Genomic DNA, 18,058 nt, shown 5'->3' with positions numbered 1-18,058 from the left:
ATAATGCAGCCACATCCTGAGTATCTGTAACCGACACATTCAAAAATTAAGATTGTTTAGTATTTAGTTCAAAAGCTCTAAGGCCAAGAGAACAAATGCTTTTCAATGAGAACAGAAATCCACTTTGGGTTAAAAAAAAATATTTAAAAAACACTTGTTTTCAAAGATGTGGCCTACGATGCAATACTTGTGATCATTGTAAGGAGAACAAAAACTACTTGGCGCATATTTGAACACCACACATTCAGCATCTTCCCAATATAAGTGGCCTAGTGTTGGCTACTTGAAGAGAACTAGGGCCTATCACGCGCAGCCCACCTCTTCCAATGCATCGTGGGAAAGTGTGCATTGAATTCTACCAGATGGTAGAAATTAGTTTAACTTTCTGACATTTGAACCATACTCAATTTAAAACATTTTTAAAAATCATACACTAAACATTTTCGCATACTGATAATGCCTCATGCACTATTACGTTGTTTCCTGCAATTCATTAATTTCGGAAGGGCATCCTTATATTTAATTGATCAGCTGTTGTCATTTTAAAGTATACTCTTTTCCAAAATGTCGCATACTATTAAACTTTTTTTGCATACTCAAACGGCTTACTATTTTAGGACGCAAGTATGGGTATTCGGATACGACCACTGACTTCTACCCTGCTAACAAACTGGTGTTAAACAGAGCTTCCAATAAATATCACATAAATTGAACAAAAATATAAATGTAACATGCACAATTTCCCCCCATTTTTATTTTTACTGAGTTACAGTTCAGAAAAGAAAATCAGTCAGTTGAAATAAATTATTTAGGCCTTAATCTATGGATTTCATAAGTTTTTCCCCACAAAAAGGCTTATTATAGACAGAAATACTCCTCAGCACCCCCCTCCTACTATCCCGCAGGTGGAGATCCTAAGCTGGTGGTCTGCGGTTATGATGCTGGTTAGATACAGTGCCTTGCAAAAGTATTCGGCCCCCTTGAACTTTGCGACCTTTTGCCACATTTCAGGCTTCAAACATAAAGATATAAAACTGTATTTTTTTGTGAAGAATCAACAAGTGGGACACAATCATGAAGTGGAACGACATTTATTGGATATTTCAAACTTTTTTAACAAATCAAAAACTGAAAAATTGGGCGTGCAAAATTATTCAGCCCCCTTAAGTTAATACGCAAAGTTCAAGGGGGCCGAATACTTTCGCAAGGCACTGTATACTGCCAAATTCTCTAAAATGACATTGGAGGTGGCTTATGGTAGCGAAATCAACATGAAATGCTCTGGCAACAGCTCTGTTGGACATTTTTGCAGTCAACATGACAAGTGCATGCTCCCTCAACTTGAGACATTTGTGGCATTGTGTTGTGACACAACTGCATATTTTAGTTGCCTTATTGTTGTCCCCAGCACAAGGTGCACCTGTGTAATGTTCATGCTGTTTAATCAACTTCTTGATATGCCGCACCTGTCAGGTGTATGGATTGTCTTGGCAAAGTAGAAATGCTCAATAATAGGGATGTAAACCTTTTTTTTTTTGCGTATGGAACATTTCTGTGATCTTTTATTTCAGTGAAACATGGGTCCAACACTGTACATGTTGCGCTTTATATATTTGCATTGGTTGATTTAGCTAAAAAAAAAAAAAAAAATTTTTTTTATTGGATTCCATCCACTTTTCTGCAATTCCAATGGTTCCTAGGTTGGAGAAGATGCCTTGGTGCTGTAGCTAACCAGTCATCTCTGATGTGGTGCACTGGTGTTCAGTCACCTTTCCCAAGGTGAGAACCAGGCCATTTGTCACTTGTTTTTCCCCCCTAATCCAATTCAGTGCCCTTATGCTACTTGATTGGAGTATTAAGACCCAATCACAGGATTTAAAAACGTGGATTATGGATTTAGTGCGACGCTTTGTGAGAGCTACAGCAGTTGGTTCACCCTTGGAGCATAAGTAGTTAATGTTGCACCTCCACTCTGTGCTGCTGAAGCCCTCCTCAAATCAAACTGAACAGTGCTGCTGGCTGGGCTGCCACAGGCCCTGTGGTTGGAAATATGTGACAGCTATAGATATGACTGTCAGAGATTAGAACCGTCATGATGGAAGACTTAAACTGGAGCCTGACAGCGGAGATGGATCTCTCAAACTCACCCGGTTCAGAAATGCCTCAAAGGTGATTTAGCTCGGAGTGCTTAAAGCAGAGTGTTTCACCTCATATATATTTTTGTAACTAGCCTAGTATATTCCATGTTATCATGGTAAATCAATTAAATTGAAGTTATTTTGCCTTCATCCCCCATGCAATTAAGGTGTTGTAATTGTAATGGATTTAAGAAACTGAATGTGCGTAGGATTCTTGCAGGAGTGTAGCAGTTACAGAACTATCACTCATTTTTCAAACCCCTGTTACCAGTGACAACGCCAGATGTTAGACCCAGGTGTATTTGCATACATTTGGTTGTAACACAGATAAACAAATGGCAGATGATGGATTGTTGACAGATAACCCGGGGAAAAGATTAACACCATTCAAATAATGAATATGCAAATGTTTTCCTAAAGAGCTCAGTCACTATAGTGGGTCAGTAGAATCTGTTGGTTTAAGTGAATAAATCTTCATTTGGAAGTGGCTGCAGTCTGACTGTAAATAGGACCCACAGAACAGCGTGTAGCCGACACTGCTAAATGTAGTAGTATGGGAGTAAAATCTCACAAACCTATTGGCTGTGACTCACAAGTTTGCATGAGCACACACACACACACATGCACATGTTCCCTGCTTGTTGCCCTTTATCATGCATTTCCTCCCAGATTTGATGTAGTGGTGGGAGGGATGGAAGGGAAGAGGGTGCACAGGCATTATTAAGCCCACTTGAATTAACAGAACAGCCCCCAGCCTTTTCTCTAAAGCCTCCAGCTGGGGGAACTTAATCCCCATGGTCCCCTGTCTCGCCCATTAAACAAACTCCCTCCCACCCCTGCTCAATCGCTCTGTTACTCACACAGTGCACCACAAGCACACAGAGTGAACACACAAGGGCACCCTCTTCACCTGTCTCTAGCCAAAGCTGACATCCACTCGTCAATGCAGTAATGATTGCACACATATTTAAATTAACTCAAGGTTGCCTATGTCTTTCACACTTTCCCATACACAACGTCAATAACAAGGGTACAGACACTTCTATAAATAACACAGTTTATGCACGCATGCACACAAATGTCCTGACTGGCCTCAAGGGTCTTATCTGCTTTTTGTTTCTGGGGAACAAATTGAATGTGGGGCTTGACACATACACAGCCAGCAGATGTCTGGGTCGTTAAGGGCAGAGTCACTCATTAGCATGACAAAGGGCCCAGCGCACCACCTCCCCCCACTCCGCGGGGGGGCACAGCTATTGAGGGCAAGCCATGGGTCACAGGTGATATTGATTTTACTGGAGGGCCACACTGGCTGATTTTCAAATGACTGTTGGGTTGGGGGATTGGGACCGTCTCCAAGTCCCCATCATGAATACACACATTCTATGCAGGGAAGGCATACACACCTCCCCTTTCTGTCAGAGTTCATACCTGCCAATTTTGGAAGACTAACACAAGATTGGTTCTGCCCCCAAAAAACAATTATTTCACAAATATCCATTTCCGTAATTGCTGGCTAGATGAAATGCGAGGACTAAGGCTAAAGGGTGTTGAATATTTTACACATTTTCAGCAATGGAAAAGTAACAGTTTTGGTGTTCTGATTTTAGGTCCTGGTTAAAATTCATTACTTCTTAAATCCTCTGAGAAGTGAAAGAACCACAGCCTTGTTGAATGTGTGAAAAGCATTGCTATTGTGCTGCTGAGAGGATTGGTTCTGTTGGTTGTTATTCCAAGACTTGAAGATTGCATGGAGAGACACCTGTTATAGCCTTCCGCCCAGCACCTTTCTGACCACACTCTGTATGAGTGATGATTGTGTGTGGGTGGATTTTATGAGCCTCTGTTTTGTGTTCATAAATTATTGCATGCTTTGTGTGGGTTGGCCTTTTGTCTGTATACATTATTCCCGACGCTGCGAAAACTGTGAGAGAAAAGGACAAAGTGTAGGATGTTGGCAAGAGGGAGAAGCGGAGCATAAGGATGGTGTGTGTGTGTGTAGATGTGGTCTGTATGTGGGAGGAGGGAATATGGCGGGGGATTAAGTTTACTACAAGCATAACTCTGTTGATCTACATGTGTGCACATGGGTGAAGTGGAATTTTCTTTGGAGTAGGGGAAACACTTTTTGATAAAATTATATGCTTGCCGGTCCCACTCCCATTCACAAGGGGGCGATGGCAACATTTTTGATATTTTTTTATTTTGTGAAAACAAGGAAGTATCACTAAAAACTAAAAACAGAGCAAGCAAGCTAGCCTTTTTAGATCTCCATGTGAAATGATCTGATTTATAATACAAAAATATGCCCTGGTTTGATGTGCTGCTTGTAGATTCATTCCCATATCAGCTAAAAATAGAACGTCATGTTTTGGTCATAGAGTAAAAAACACATGGCTAGCAAGTTGCCTATAGCAGGTTTTACCAATTCACAATAGCCTGTAATAACTAGTTATTACTTCTAAACAAAATACATTTTGGGGTGGATTCTTCTTGTTTGGTTTACTATTTGAACAGTTGCTGAGATTATATTTGGTTATCAATCCAAAATGGGCTACTTTGACAATTAGCCTAGAGATCAGATCAAGGAACCAAGCGACAACACTGCCCCCGCGGTTGCGAAAGGAATGATACTTTTTTACTTCCTGAAAATGCTCCGTATGTTGAATGCCGGAGTCTATTACAAAGGACCCGCCCCCTTTGTGACAAAACAACATTGCAACACTCTGAATCTTCCGTCTGCGTAGAGTTTGTGCCAAGCTTTAGAAGTGGAGCGGCAGCTGCATCAGTATTCAGAGGTGGCTGTGTGTGGTGGTGGTGGTGGTGGTGGGGGGGCACCCCTGAGCAGGACGCTGGGCTGGAACAAAGCGTCTCGGCGGGGGGGCTTTTGATTGGCCAACCCCTGTACAGGCCCCAGACCTGCCAGAACACAGGCACTGCAGAGCCCAGACAAGAGAATTAGCTGTACTCTCTCCTTTCACACAGGCAGGGCAGGAGGAAGACTGGAGCAACAAAACACCTCATCCTGGAGCTCTTTGAAAACCCCAGAGATCTACGGCAGGCTGCCCTCTCAGACTGAGCTGTACATGCCCAGGTGTAGGCTGTGGGTTGGCTGGGTCTAACTAGCCAGCTATTTACGGTCATTGTTCAACAAATAGGAGTCAGTGCAGAGGAGGGAGCATTTTAGGATGATCTGTTCACTTATTTTGGTTATCAACCAGGGAGTAATCTTAGTACCTCCCTTTTGGACCCATGTAAGTAATAACCTGGGTTTTTACAAGCAGGCATAACCACACTCTCTGTAATCTCACAGCCTCCTTCACCAGGCCATTATTAATCTCTCCTATGGTTTCCCAAACCCGCAACCCTGTTTCCCAACTCGTGACATTGCTAATTTCCCCTTGCCTTGCAGTCTTCCTCGGCTTGTTGCAGTTCCTGTGCTTTTGCGGGTGTGTTTAGGGTTTAATATTTTCCCGTTTTTGTTTTACAAATGTTCCATCCAGAGAATAAATCACTTTTCGCCCGGATATCCCGGTATATCTCGCAACAACAGGAAGTGTCATTCAAAGGCATTATAAAGCATATAAATATGTCTGGATTTAATTGGAGCTTTGATCAGCATGAACATTCCAACCTGATGCCCCCTGAACCTGATGAACCATATAATAAATACATTTTATGAGCACAACATTAACGACATTTACTGAGCCAACGCTCAAAAAAGCCCAAATGATCGTGCTGTTATCCAATACATATATGATATAGGCTACTGCACATTACGCACAACTGAAAAACATAAAAGCCCATAAAAATGGCTTGCTGTATGCTCTCTTGGGTAGATTAATGAAACTAGCTCCAGTAGGCTAATCTTTTTGTGTGAGCTGTTACTGTACTCTTGTATTATATGTACTGGGATTATGCACATTATTCAAACCATGATGAAGCAGAAGAGTACATGCGATCCTGGTGCAACACATGCGGCCTACAGTTACAAGTATAGGCTAGTGAATTTGTTTTTCATTTTGAAATGCAGTATAATAGGGCCTGACGCATATACAGTACCAGTCAAGTTTAGACAAACCTACTCATTCCAGGGTTTTTATTTTTACTACATGATTCCATATCTGTTATTTCATAGTTTGTCTTCACTATTATTCTACAATCTAGAAAATTGTAAAAAAATAAATAAAAGGATCTCTGGAATGAGTAGGTGTGAACTTTTGACTGGTACTGTATACCTTTCATAATATTTCCCCTCATGTTAGTAGCCTACCTCTTTCTCTCTATTGTTGCTAATGACATCCTTGAATAATATAGGACTAGAATTAGATGCAAAGGCTTTCACTTTTCTTCACAAAGATTGAATGGATATGGGTCTGAATAAATAACTGCTATAGCCTACCGCCATTGTGTGTTCGCTCTTCTTTCTAACTACCCATGAGTTCTATTGGCTGCTGTATTTAACGTTCTGCAAAAAATAGATTGCATCCCTATTTGAATAGTCTATTGGTATAAGAAATGCTTTAAAAAAATGTCCAGCAAGCTATTGTAGTGTAGCATTTCCTGCATGGGACTCAAAGAGCTAAAGAGCATTTTTTTTTAAGGAGAGACCAGCAGGATACCAGTGGTTGCGTATTGCGTAAGCGACAGAGGCTGTAAATTAAAAGCTTATTATGCATAACCCATCATTCATTATCTAAATACAAGGCTGATACTGCATTGAATGTATTACCTGAAAGAGGGTGTGTGTGTGTGTGTATATATGAGAGAGAGAGAGAGAGAGAGAGAGAGAGAGCTACAGTTGCTACAGTTGAAGTCGGAAGTTTACATACACCTTAGCCAAATACATTTAAACTCAGTTTTCCACAATTCCTGACATTTAATCCTAGTAAAAAATTCCCTGTTTTAGGTCAGTTAGGATTACCACTTGATTTAAAAAATGTGAACCGTCAGAATAATAGTATAGTGATTTATTTCCGCTTTTATTTCTTTCACATTCCCAGTGGGTCAGAGGTTTACATACACTCATTTAGTATTTGGTAGCATTGCCTTTAAATTGTTTAACTTGGGTTAAACGTTTCGGGTCGCCTTCCACAAGCTTCCCACAATAAGTTGAGGGAATTTTGGCCCATTCCTCCTGACAGAGCTGCTGTAACGGAGTCAGGTTTGTAGGCCTCATTGTTCGCACACGCTTTTTCAGTTCTGCCCACACATTTTCAATTATATTTAGGTCAGGGCTTTGTGATGGCCACTCCAATACCTTGACTTTGTTGTCCTTAAGCCATTTTGCAACAACTTCGGAAGTATGCTTGGGGTCCTTGTCCATTTGGAAGACCCATTTGCGACCAAGCTTTAACTTCCTGACTGATGTCTTGAGATGTTTCTTCAATATATCCACACAATTTTCCTCCCTCATGATGCCATCTATTTTGTGAAGTGCACCAGTCCCTCCTGCAGCAAAGCACCCCCACAACATGATGCTGCCACCCCCGTGCTTCACAGTTAGGATGGTGTTCTTCAGCTTGCAAGCCTCCCCCTTTTTCTTTCAAACATAACGATGTTCATTATGGCCAAACAATTTTATTTTTTGTTTCATCAGACGAGGCTTTTTTTTCTGGGGTCTGATTTCTTTTGATTTTTCCCATGATGTCAAGCAGGGGCACTAACAGACTTGCCAAAACTATAGTTTGTTAATAAGACATTTGTGGAGTGGTTGAAAAACAAGTTTTAATGACTCCAACCTAAGTGCATGTAAACTTCCGACTTCAAATGTACATACATACATACATACATACATACATCCCACTTTCACACTTCCTCTGTCACACACAGCTCAAAAATGTAGGACACTTCCTCATTTCATTCTGCCCCTGTCCTTTGAGATGCATTAAAAAACTTTGTGCTCTGGTGGGGCAATAGAGACAGTCTTCATGGGATTCATCATTTCAGGAAATTGTCATCCTTTCCTCCCCCTGCCCAGCCCACAGACTTAAAAATAATAATAATAATAATAATCATACAATCCAAGTTAAATCTACTCTCCATGGTCTCCTGAGTGGCACTGCATCACAGTGCTAGCTGTGCCAATAGAAATTCTGGGTACAAGTCCAGGCTCTGTCGCAGCCGGCCGCGACCCGGAGACCCATGGGGCGGTTCACAATTGGCCCAGCGTCGTCTAGGTTAGGGGAGGTTTTGGCTGGCAGTGATGTCCTCTTCCCATCGCGCACTAGCGACTCCTGTGGCGGGCCGGGTGCAATGCATGCTGACACAGTCGCCAGGTATACGGTGTTTCCTCCAACACATTGGTGCGGCGGGCTTCCCCGCTTTGTGTAAAGAAGCAGTGCGGCTTGGTAGGGTTGTGTTTCAGAGGATGCATGGCTCTCGACCTTTGCCTCTCCCAAGTCCGTACGGGAGTTGCAGCCATGAAACAAGACTAACTACCAATTTGGATACCACAAAATTGGGGAGAAAGGGGGGGGGTGGGAAATGTACAAAATCAATAAATCTGCTCTCCACCATAATGTCTATCTTTAACAAGGATTACAAACCCAATCCTATGTTTCTGCTCAGCAGATCAGACCACAAAGACAGGAGAGTGCGATTACTCTGTGGGAGTGGCTATGCTTCACGCATGCACACACAGGCGCACACACTGACAATAACACCGGGTATCATCAGAAAACATCCTCCTCAGTGTAAATCCTGCCTGAGGGGAACAGCAGTGTGGGGATTGCATTTCCTGCATCTCCGGCTCCCTGTTTACATCGCCACTGGAGAGAGAGCGAGAGAGGGGTTTGTTCTGAATCCCCAGATTCAGGGTGGAACCAAACCAGCAGGGAATCTCTCAAATGGGTAATTAGAGGGAAAAGGAAATGATTCACAATGCAAATCTGTATTAGAAATTCATATGGATTCATGAACATTAAACCTGCACACAAACCTACCTAAAACACAAAACAAACTACAATGAAACAGTACCAGTTTACTACCTAGGTTGAACCCATATAGGAACACATCGCACACAGACCTACATAACAAAGAATATATCTGTAGGTTCTACAAAGCAAACATTGGTGTCATATGAAACTTTATTGCTTGTTCTAATATTTAGTAGTATTTTGCTTTAAAATACAATTTCTTTCATTTATGAATATAGAAAAATATATAACTTATGATTTGGCAAATGTTTTATATTGTTAAAAAAAATATATAAAACAACATGCTGTAATTGCAACGATTTTACTGAGTGACAGTTCATAAGGAAATCAGTAAATTGAAATAAAATGCATTGATCTAGGGATTTCACATGACTGAATACAGATATGCCAGGCCCAGCCAATTAGAACGAGTTTTCCCCTACAAACAGGCCTTATTAGAGACATAAATATTCCTTAGTTTCATCAACTGTCCGGGTGGCTGGTCTCAGACGATACCGCAGGTGAAGAAGATGGATGTGGAGGTCATGGGCAAGCGTAGATACACGTGGTCTGTGGTTCTGAGGCCGGCTGGACGTTAAAATTATGTTGGAGGCGGCTTATGGTAGAGAACTTAACATTAAATTCTCTGGCAACAGCTCTGGTGGACATTCCTGCAGTCAACATGCAAATTGCATGTTTAGATTGAGAAAAATTAAAGGAAGAATTTCCCTTCTCATTGACTTCTCAAACCCCATTCTAGTCTGTTTTCCCGGATGTCTTGATGTTGCGCCTCTGGGTTTAGAAACTCTGTGGTGCAGGGCTGTGATTGGTTACATTGCCTACTACACCAATTTCTCAGTATAAAATGGCAATTAATTTAACTAGCAGAGATCCCACTCTGGAACTTTGATATTGCGCGGTTGGTAGCCTAGTGGTTAGAGCATTGGGCCAGTAACCGAAAGGTTGCTAGATCAAATCCCCGAGCTGACAAGGTAAAAATCTGTTGTTCTGCCCCTGAACAAGGCAGTTAACCCACTGTTCCTAGGCCGTCATTGTAAATAAGAATTTGTCCTTAACTGACTTGCCTAGTTAAATAATAATACAATATGTTTTTTTAAATATGCCCGTAGAGTGAGTATATATAACAATTGCCAAATCATAATTTATATTAATAAATTAATACCACTTATATTTCAGAGCAAGCGGTATAGCTTCATGTGACACCAATTTTTGCTTTGCAGCACCTCTATAACATTATGTCTTAAAGGGTAAGTCTGTCCCATGTATCTCAGCTGGTAGAGCATGGTGCTTCCAATGCCAGGGTTGGAGGTTTGATTCACACAGGGGACCAGAATGAAGAAAAAAGTGTGAAAATGTATGCACTCAGTACTGGTCATTCTGGATAAGAGAGCCTGCTAAATTTCTAAAATATAAGGGCTAGAATGTGATACATTTGATTAAATATTCCCAATTTATGATTTTAGATACAAATATATGTCAATAATCCTTCCTCCAAAAGACCATTCTATGACTTAAATTTTGGTTTCATGAGGAATCACCCTGATCTGCTTGTAGAGCCACTGTACCCAGTGAGCAGAGAGACAGGTCTGACTGGCTCAGGGCCAGGCCAACCCATGCATGTTAGGGGCTGAGGAATTGGATTGTCTCTTCAGCATTGGACTGGGCTTTAGATACAGCAACAGGGAGCCTAATCCTGTTTGGGCCAGGAATTTGATTTTGATTATTATCTCCATGGACCAGGCCGGGCTTACCCCCATTCCTGAGATGCGGTTATCCCCCACCCGGAGCCCAGCTGATTTGACCTTGTTAAGACGCTTTAAAGGAGATTATTCTACTTTTATCACTTCTAGTGAAGTGCACTCGCAAACATAGACTGCAAGGCAGGCCAAGCATGGCAGTCAAAACACACACACACAACGCATGGACATGGAGGGCATACCAGCACACACAAAACACATGGGAGGGCACACACACATTAGGGTTGAATAACGGGAACCCGGTTTCCAAGAGTTACCGCCCAAAACCACTCCCTTTTCCTGGGATAAAAAACTGTGAGAAACGGGTGAATTATAAAACATACACATGTGGAGTGGTTAAAAAACAAGTTTTAATGACTCCAACCTAAGTTTATGTAAACTTCCGACTTCAACTGAATGTACAGTACCAGTCAAAAGTTTGGACACCTACTCATTCAAGGGTTTGTTGTTATTTTTACTGTTTTCTACATTGTAGAATAATGGTGAAGACATCACAACTATGAAATGACACATGGAATCATGTAGTAACCAAAAAAGTGTTAAAATGATTTGGTTATATTTGAGATTCTTCAACGTAGCCACCTTTTGCCCTTATGACAGCTTTGCACACTCTTGGCATTCTCTCAACCAGCTTTACCTGGAATGCTTTTCCAACAGTCTTGAAGGAGTTCCCACATATGCTGAGCACTTGTTGGCTGCTTTTCGTTCACTCTGCGGTCCAACTCATCCCAAACCATCTCAATTGGGTTGAGGTTGGGTGATTGTGGACACCAGGTCATCTGATGCAGCACCGCATCACTCTCCTTCCTCAGGCCCTTACACAGCCTGGAGGTGTATTGGCTCATTGTCCTGTTTAAAGCAAATTATGGGATGGTCTATCGCTGCAGAATGCTGTGGTAGCCATGCTGGTTAAGTGTGCATTTTGAATTCTAAATAAATCATTGACAGTGTCACCAGCAAAGCGCCCCACACCATCACACCACCTCCATGCTTCACGGTGGGAACCACACATGTGGAGATCATCCATTCTCCTACTCTGCGTCTCACAATGACACGGCAGTTGGAACCAAAAATCTCACATTTGGACTCATCGGAGCAAATTTCCACTGGTCTAACGTCCATTGCTTGTGTTCCTTGGCTCAAGTCTCTTCTTATTATTGATGTCCTTTAGTAGCCCGATTCACACAGTCTTCTCTGAACAGTTGATGTCTGTTACTTGAACTCTGTGAAGCATTTATTTTGGATGCAATTTCTGAGGCTGGGAACTAATGAACATATCCTCTACAGAGGTAACTCTTCCTTTCCTGTAGCGGTCCTCATGAGAGCCAGTTTTGAAGAAACTTGAAAACTTCTACATTTTCTGTATTGACTGACATTCATGTCTTAAAGTGATGATGGACTGTTGTCTTTCTTTGCTTATTTGAGCTGTTCTTGCCATAATATGGGCTATTTGATAAAGGACCATCTTCTGTATACCACCCCTACCTTGTCACAACACAACTGATTGGCTCAAACGCATTAAGAAGGAAAGAAATTCCCCAAATAAACTTTTAACAAGGCACACCTGTTAATTGAAATGCATTCCAGGTGACTACCTCATGAAGCTGGTTGAGAGAATGCAGAGAGCGTACAATGCTGTCATCAAGGCAAATGGTGGCTACTTTGAAGATTCTCAAATACATATACAGTGGGGCAAAAAAGTATTAAAGTATTTAGTCAGCCACCAATTGTGCAAGTTCTCCCACTTAAAAAGACGAGAGGCCTGTAATTTCCATCATAGGTACACTTCAATATGAGGGGGGAAAATCCAGAAAATCACAGTGTATGATTTTTAATGAATTTATTTTCAAATTATGGTGGAAAATAAGTATTTGGTCACCTACAAACAAGCAAGATTTATGGCTCTCACAGACCTTTAACTTCTTCTTTAAGAGGCTCCTCTGTCCTCCACTCGTTATCTGTATTAATGGCACCTGTTTGAACTTGTTATCAGTATAAAAGACACCTGTCCACAACCTTAAACAGTCACACTCCAAACTCCACTATGGCCAAAACCAAAGAGCTGTCAAAGGACACCAGAAACAAAATTGTAGACCTGCACCAGGCTGGGAAGATTGAATCTGCAATAGGTAAGCAGCTTGGTTTGAAGAAATCAACTGTGGGAGCAATTATTAGGAAATGGAAGACATACAAGACCACTGATAATCTCCCTCGATCTGGGACTCCACGCAAGATCTCACCCCGTGGGGTCAAAATGATCACAAGAACGGTGAGCAAAAATCCCAGAACCACACGGGAGGACCTAGTGAATGACCTGCAGAGAGCTGGGACCAAAGTAACAAAGCCTACCATCAGTAACACACTACGCCGCCAGGGACTCAAATCCTGCAGTGCCAGACGTGTCCCCCTGCTTAAGCCAGTACAAGTCCAGGCCCATCTGAAGTTTGCTAGAGAGCATTTGGATGATCCAGAAGAAGATTGGGAGAATGTCATATGGTCAGATGAAACCAAAATAGAACTTTTTGGTAAAAATTCAACTCGTCGTGTTTGGAGGACAAAGAATGCTGAGTTGCATCCAAAGAACACCATACCTACTGTGAAGCATGGGGGTGAAAACATCATGCTTTGGAACTGTTTTTCTGCAAAGGTACCAGGACGACTGATCCGTGTAAAGGAAAGAATGATTGGGGCCATGTATCGTGAGATTTTGAGTGAAAACCTCCTTCCATCGGCAAGGGCATTGAAGATGAAACGTGGCTGGGTCTTTCAGCATGACAATGATCCCAAACACACCGCCCGGGCAACGAAGGAGTGGCTTTGTAAGAAGCATTTCAAGGTCCTGGAGTGGCCAAGCCAGTCTCCAGATCTCAACCCGATAGAAAATCTTTGGAGGGAGTTGAAAGTAGAAATTCTTTGGAGGGAGTTGAAAATCCGTGTTGCCCAGCAACAGCCCCAAAACATCACTGCTCTAGAGGAGATCTGCATGGAGGAATGGGCCAAAATACCAGCAACAGTGTGTGAAAACCTTGTGAAGACTTACAGAAAACGTTTGACCTCTGTCATTGCCAACAAAGGGTATATAACAGTATTGAGATAAACTTTTGTTATTGACCAAATACTTATTTTCCACCATAATTTGCAAATTCATCAAAAATCCTACAAAAAATCCTACAATGTGATTTTCTGGATTTTTTTTTCTAATTTTGTCTGTCATAGTTGAAGTGTACCTATGATGAAAATTACAGGCCTCTCTCATCTTTTTAAGTTTTAGAACTTGCACAATTGGTGGCTGACTAAATACTTTTTTGCCCCACTGTATATATATATTTTTTAACACTTTTGTTTGGTTACTACATGATTCCATATGTGTTATTTTGTGGTTTTGATGTCTTCACTATTCTACAGTGTCGAAAATAGTAAAAATAAAGATAAACCCTTGAATGAGTAGGTTTGTTTTAACTTTTGACTGGTACTGTATGTGTGTGTGCATGTTTCATTCCAATACTAGGTGTTATCTTCACAGGCAGCAGAGCATCTTTATGGAGGCTTATGTCCTCTCTCTAAATCGAGACGTGCTTACCTCACACACTTGGGCCAATACATACACACACGCGGGTGCACGCATTTTACACCCGCGCAGAGCAGGCACCTTTTTTTCGTCACACCAGATGGCATGTGTCACCGTATTACGGCAGTATTTCATTAACATTATGTGCATCCATCTGTTGTGTGCTTGGAGGCCCCACAGAGCTTTTTCATTTTGGTCACTTTACAGCACTGCACCACCAACAGTAGGCCCAGCCATACTGCATGTTTATATAACCTAGAGTACTTCAAAGGTTGCATGTGGGTGAGGCTAAAGGTCAGAGGCCTGCATATGTGGGGCGCTCGGGCATAGATTATCCATTATATTTAACAGATGTGGCTGCTCTAACAATTAAAATACATGTCTTCAAAGATTGAAAATGAAATAAAGTTGTTGTTTTTTCAAAGTTGCCAGGATGTGACGTGTTCCTCTTGTCAGTGCACTCGTAACAACCTAAGCATTACAATACGTATATTCGATCAAATAAGCCTCACGTAGAAAATAAGCCATTACATGTTTTGTTGACCGAATTCCACACACTCATTTGGCCATACAAAAACTCCTGGCTTGGTGAAAATTGTGAAAAAAATACCAATAAAGGCCACCTGCTGTAAAGACCGAAGACGGGGCCCCTCGCTTCACCACTTCTTCATTGGCTCGAGGCAAAAGTTGCTCCTTACCATAGATGTAGGATCGGATTACCCTACCTCAAACCCTAACATTAACCATTAGGAGATAAAATAAAATATCTGACCCTGTATCTGTGGTTAAAGGGCAACTCCTGCCTGCTCCGTGTTGGAGCTGTGTTCGGAGTGAGGCTGATGTGGGAGGAACTTATGGGAAGAAACACTGGGAGCCCTCACTCCCTCTTACTTTCTCTCTCTCGTTCCCTTTCTCTTTGCACTGGAATGCTCCACCTGAGGCTATTGACTCAAAGAACCTTTGGTATTTTAAATGTTTGCATACTGCGCTAAACACTGAGGAAACCAGATCACCCCCCCACCCCCAACTCTGTCTGGGGGCTACCAGCAGGGCCAGGCTGACTTCAGTGGTGCTGCAGGTCTGGGGCGGGAAGAGCTGCGAACAACCAGCTGGTGTTTTGCCCCTAAGTGCCTTTTGTTGACACAGGCTTGGTCTTGTGTAGGCAACATAGCTGCTATTTGCTCTCTCTTTGCCACGGTTGGCTGGATGGATAGATAATGTTAGAGGTTAGAGTTCTTGGAACTTGAAGTCTGTCGGATAGGCTTGTGTAGAGATTTTGCTTAGTTATAATGATAATGGATTAGGCCTACTTAAATCTAGCAGTTGTCACTTGGTCGCCAAGTGTTTTGATTTGCAAGTAAGGAAATGTGTGTAGCTTAGCATTTAGCCTAACTTTGTCCCTAGATTGTTAGAATACTGGCTACCAAAAGTCAGGAAATCTTTAAGTTATGGGAAAATTTGGCAAACCCTCATGTATCAGTCTGTCAGATCTGGAACCGGCCGTGTGCTTTTAGGAAAAGGTGTCTACTATTAGACTACCACCTATCATCACAGTATCTACAGGCAGCCAGTGTGCCTTCCATTTTTTGTAAATCTTTTTTTCCAAACACATTTCTCAGAACCTTTTAAGATCCATAATTTTAGTGCCTGTGTTGCATTATTGAAATCAGAGGGGATATTAATTTGTATTTTGAAATGTTCTAAGCGTTGTACAAAATCCCAATGGAGTGAGATTTTAAGGAAATTCCCGTAATGTCCTGATGGCATAGCAACTGCTCCATTTGGCTGCTGCTCAGCACTCACAAGACAGTTGCCTGCCCTGCACAGACAGCTGATAACCACGTTACAAGATTTTGGCGATGAACGGCGGTGTGTATTCATGAATGCCAAATATTTGACCAATAAAAAAAATCACCTCTTCATCATTTTCTGTCCATTAGCAAGTAACTGAATCTCACCGGAGAAATCATCCAACCGAGGGAAACAGCGCCACTCTCCCAACATGTGTAGCCCATGTATCTGATGCGGTCTGGACCTAAAGAGTATGGCATGTTGCGCATCTAGTGGAAAGTCTTCCCATAAGAGTGTAGGCTGTTATAGCGGAGGGGGAGGGGGGGGGGGACCAACTTCATAAAAATGCTCATGATTTTGGAATGAGATGTTCGACGAGCAGGTGTCCACATACGTTTTGGTCATGTAGTGCCACTGGCCTCAAATGATTTGAAGTTCAATCTGTAGCCTAGCCCTGTTAGGCTGACGTTAACTAGCTAGCTAATTTAGCTGGGTCATTGTTGCCCACGCGAGGAAGTTAAGCAAGTATTTTAGCTAGGTAGCCTATGACAACAAAAAACATACTATAGGACAGAGCCATAGACCGTTTTGCCAACATGAAAGAGAGGATGACTGCCGTTCAACTAGTCTACAAGTAGGGTGACTAAAAAAAAAAAAATGTTTTGCTTGCACGCACACAGAAATAAGTACTATAGACAGCCACAGAATATTTAGCAACAGTGATTGGACAAAATAGTTTTTGATGTCCTTTTAAGTTTGTTTTCAGTGTATTAAACTAAGCATATAGCCTTGATTTGACGTTTTAAATGTTTAAGTTGAAATAGTTCTGAAGTAGCGGCGGAAGTGCTCATGTTGTCTTTGTGGTGACTTGTGTTGTGTAGTCTGTGGTTCTAAAATCAGTAGTTTAGTAAACTGTCAAACATTAACGAACTTGACCATGTTGCAGGTCATAGAACTGTTTGTTACATCCAATAATTGCTTTGTGTACTTCACCAGACAGGTGTTGTTCTTCGGTTTTGTGATGAAACAAATGTATATTTGGTTGAATTTATTCCGCCACTGTGTGACTGTATTTTTGTTGTCATGGCCTTATCGTATATAACGCTGGCGTATGAATGGATGGGTTATAGAGCAAACAACGCAATTATCACAACGAAGGCTGTAATATGGATTTCATTACATCGAGACTTCCGGGGACGCTTGCAATGCTGACCCGGCTGGTTTTGAGAAGTGAACAATTATTCGTTAGTTAATTTTCTTGAAAGGTAAGGGCACAACCTAGATTAGAGCCAATGTCCTAAATAGCTGAACATGTTAGTACTCCAACCTCCTGAAAGTGACAAACTGACACGTTTTCATTTTCGTCACAAAAAAAAAACGTTTTATCAAATAAGTGCCTTTGATTTGACTGCCTGCACATACGCAGTACTGCGCGAGACAACCGTTAGACCTGATTAAGTGTTTCTGCACATGAGTTTAGCTAGCCAATGTGACAATGATCGGGGATTTCTATCATACTGTATGTACTGTTTTTGGCTTCATCATTCACTGACATACTGTACGTTGGCATCGGATGTAAAGTAGTGATTGCGCCGTGGCAATGGTTAGACTGGATTGAGTCAACGGGAGTGGAGAAATTACCATTTTGTATAGGTTTTTGAGTAAACTATATTAGACCTACAGTTATTTATTTTAAATGAAATGCTACACATATTTAAGAGATTTCCCACTTGACACATTATGCGGTCAGCTGGAAAAATAACAAGATTTTGTTCCTATTTGGGTTTAAAGCTGCAGTGAGTTTGGCACAAAGACACAATTGATCCATCTACCACCACTACTGCTTGTAAAGTAATGTGACTGTAA

The 18,058-nt window shown here is 41.7% G+C and overlaps 1 protein-coding gene across 2 annotated transcripts in view; it reads left to right on the top strand.

Moving 5' to 3' along the window:
• The window catches only part of LOC135512806 (TLE family member 5-like), a 36,423-nt gene that overhangs the window by 4,758 nt on the left and 13,607 nt on the right, over positions 1-18,058 (top strand). The window lies entirely within an intron of this gene.

This window comes from Oncorhynchus masou, chromosome 24 (assembly GCF_036934945.1).
Source record: "Oncorhynchus masou masou isolate Uvic2021 chromosome 24, UVic_Omas_1.1, whole genome shotgun sequence".
NCBI lineage: Eukaryota > Metazoa > Chordata > Actinopteri > Salmoniformes > Salmonidae > Oncorhynchus > Oncorhynchus masou.
The sequence above is the reverse complement of the archived record's forward strand: the minus strand, read 5'-3'. Positions and strand labels throughout refer to the sequence as shown.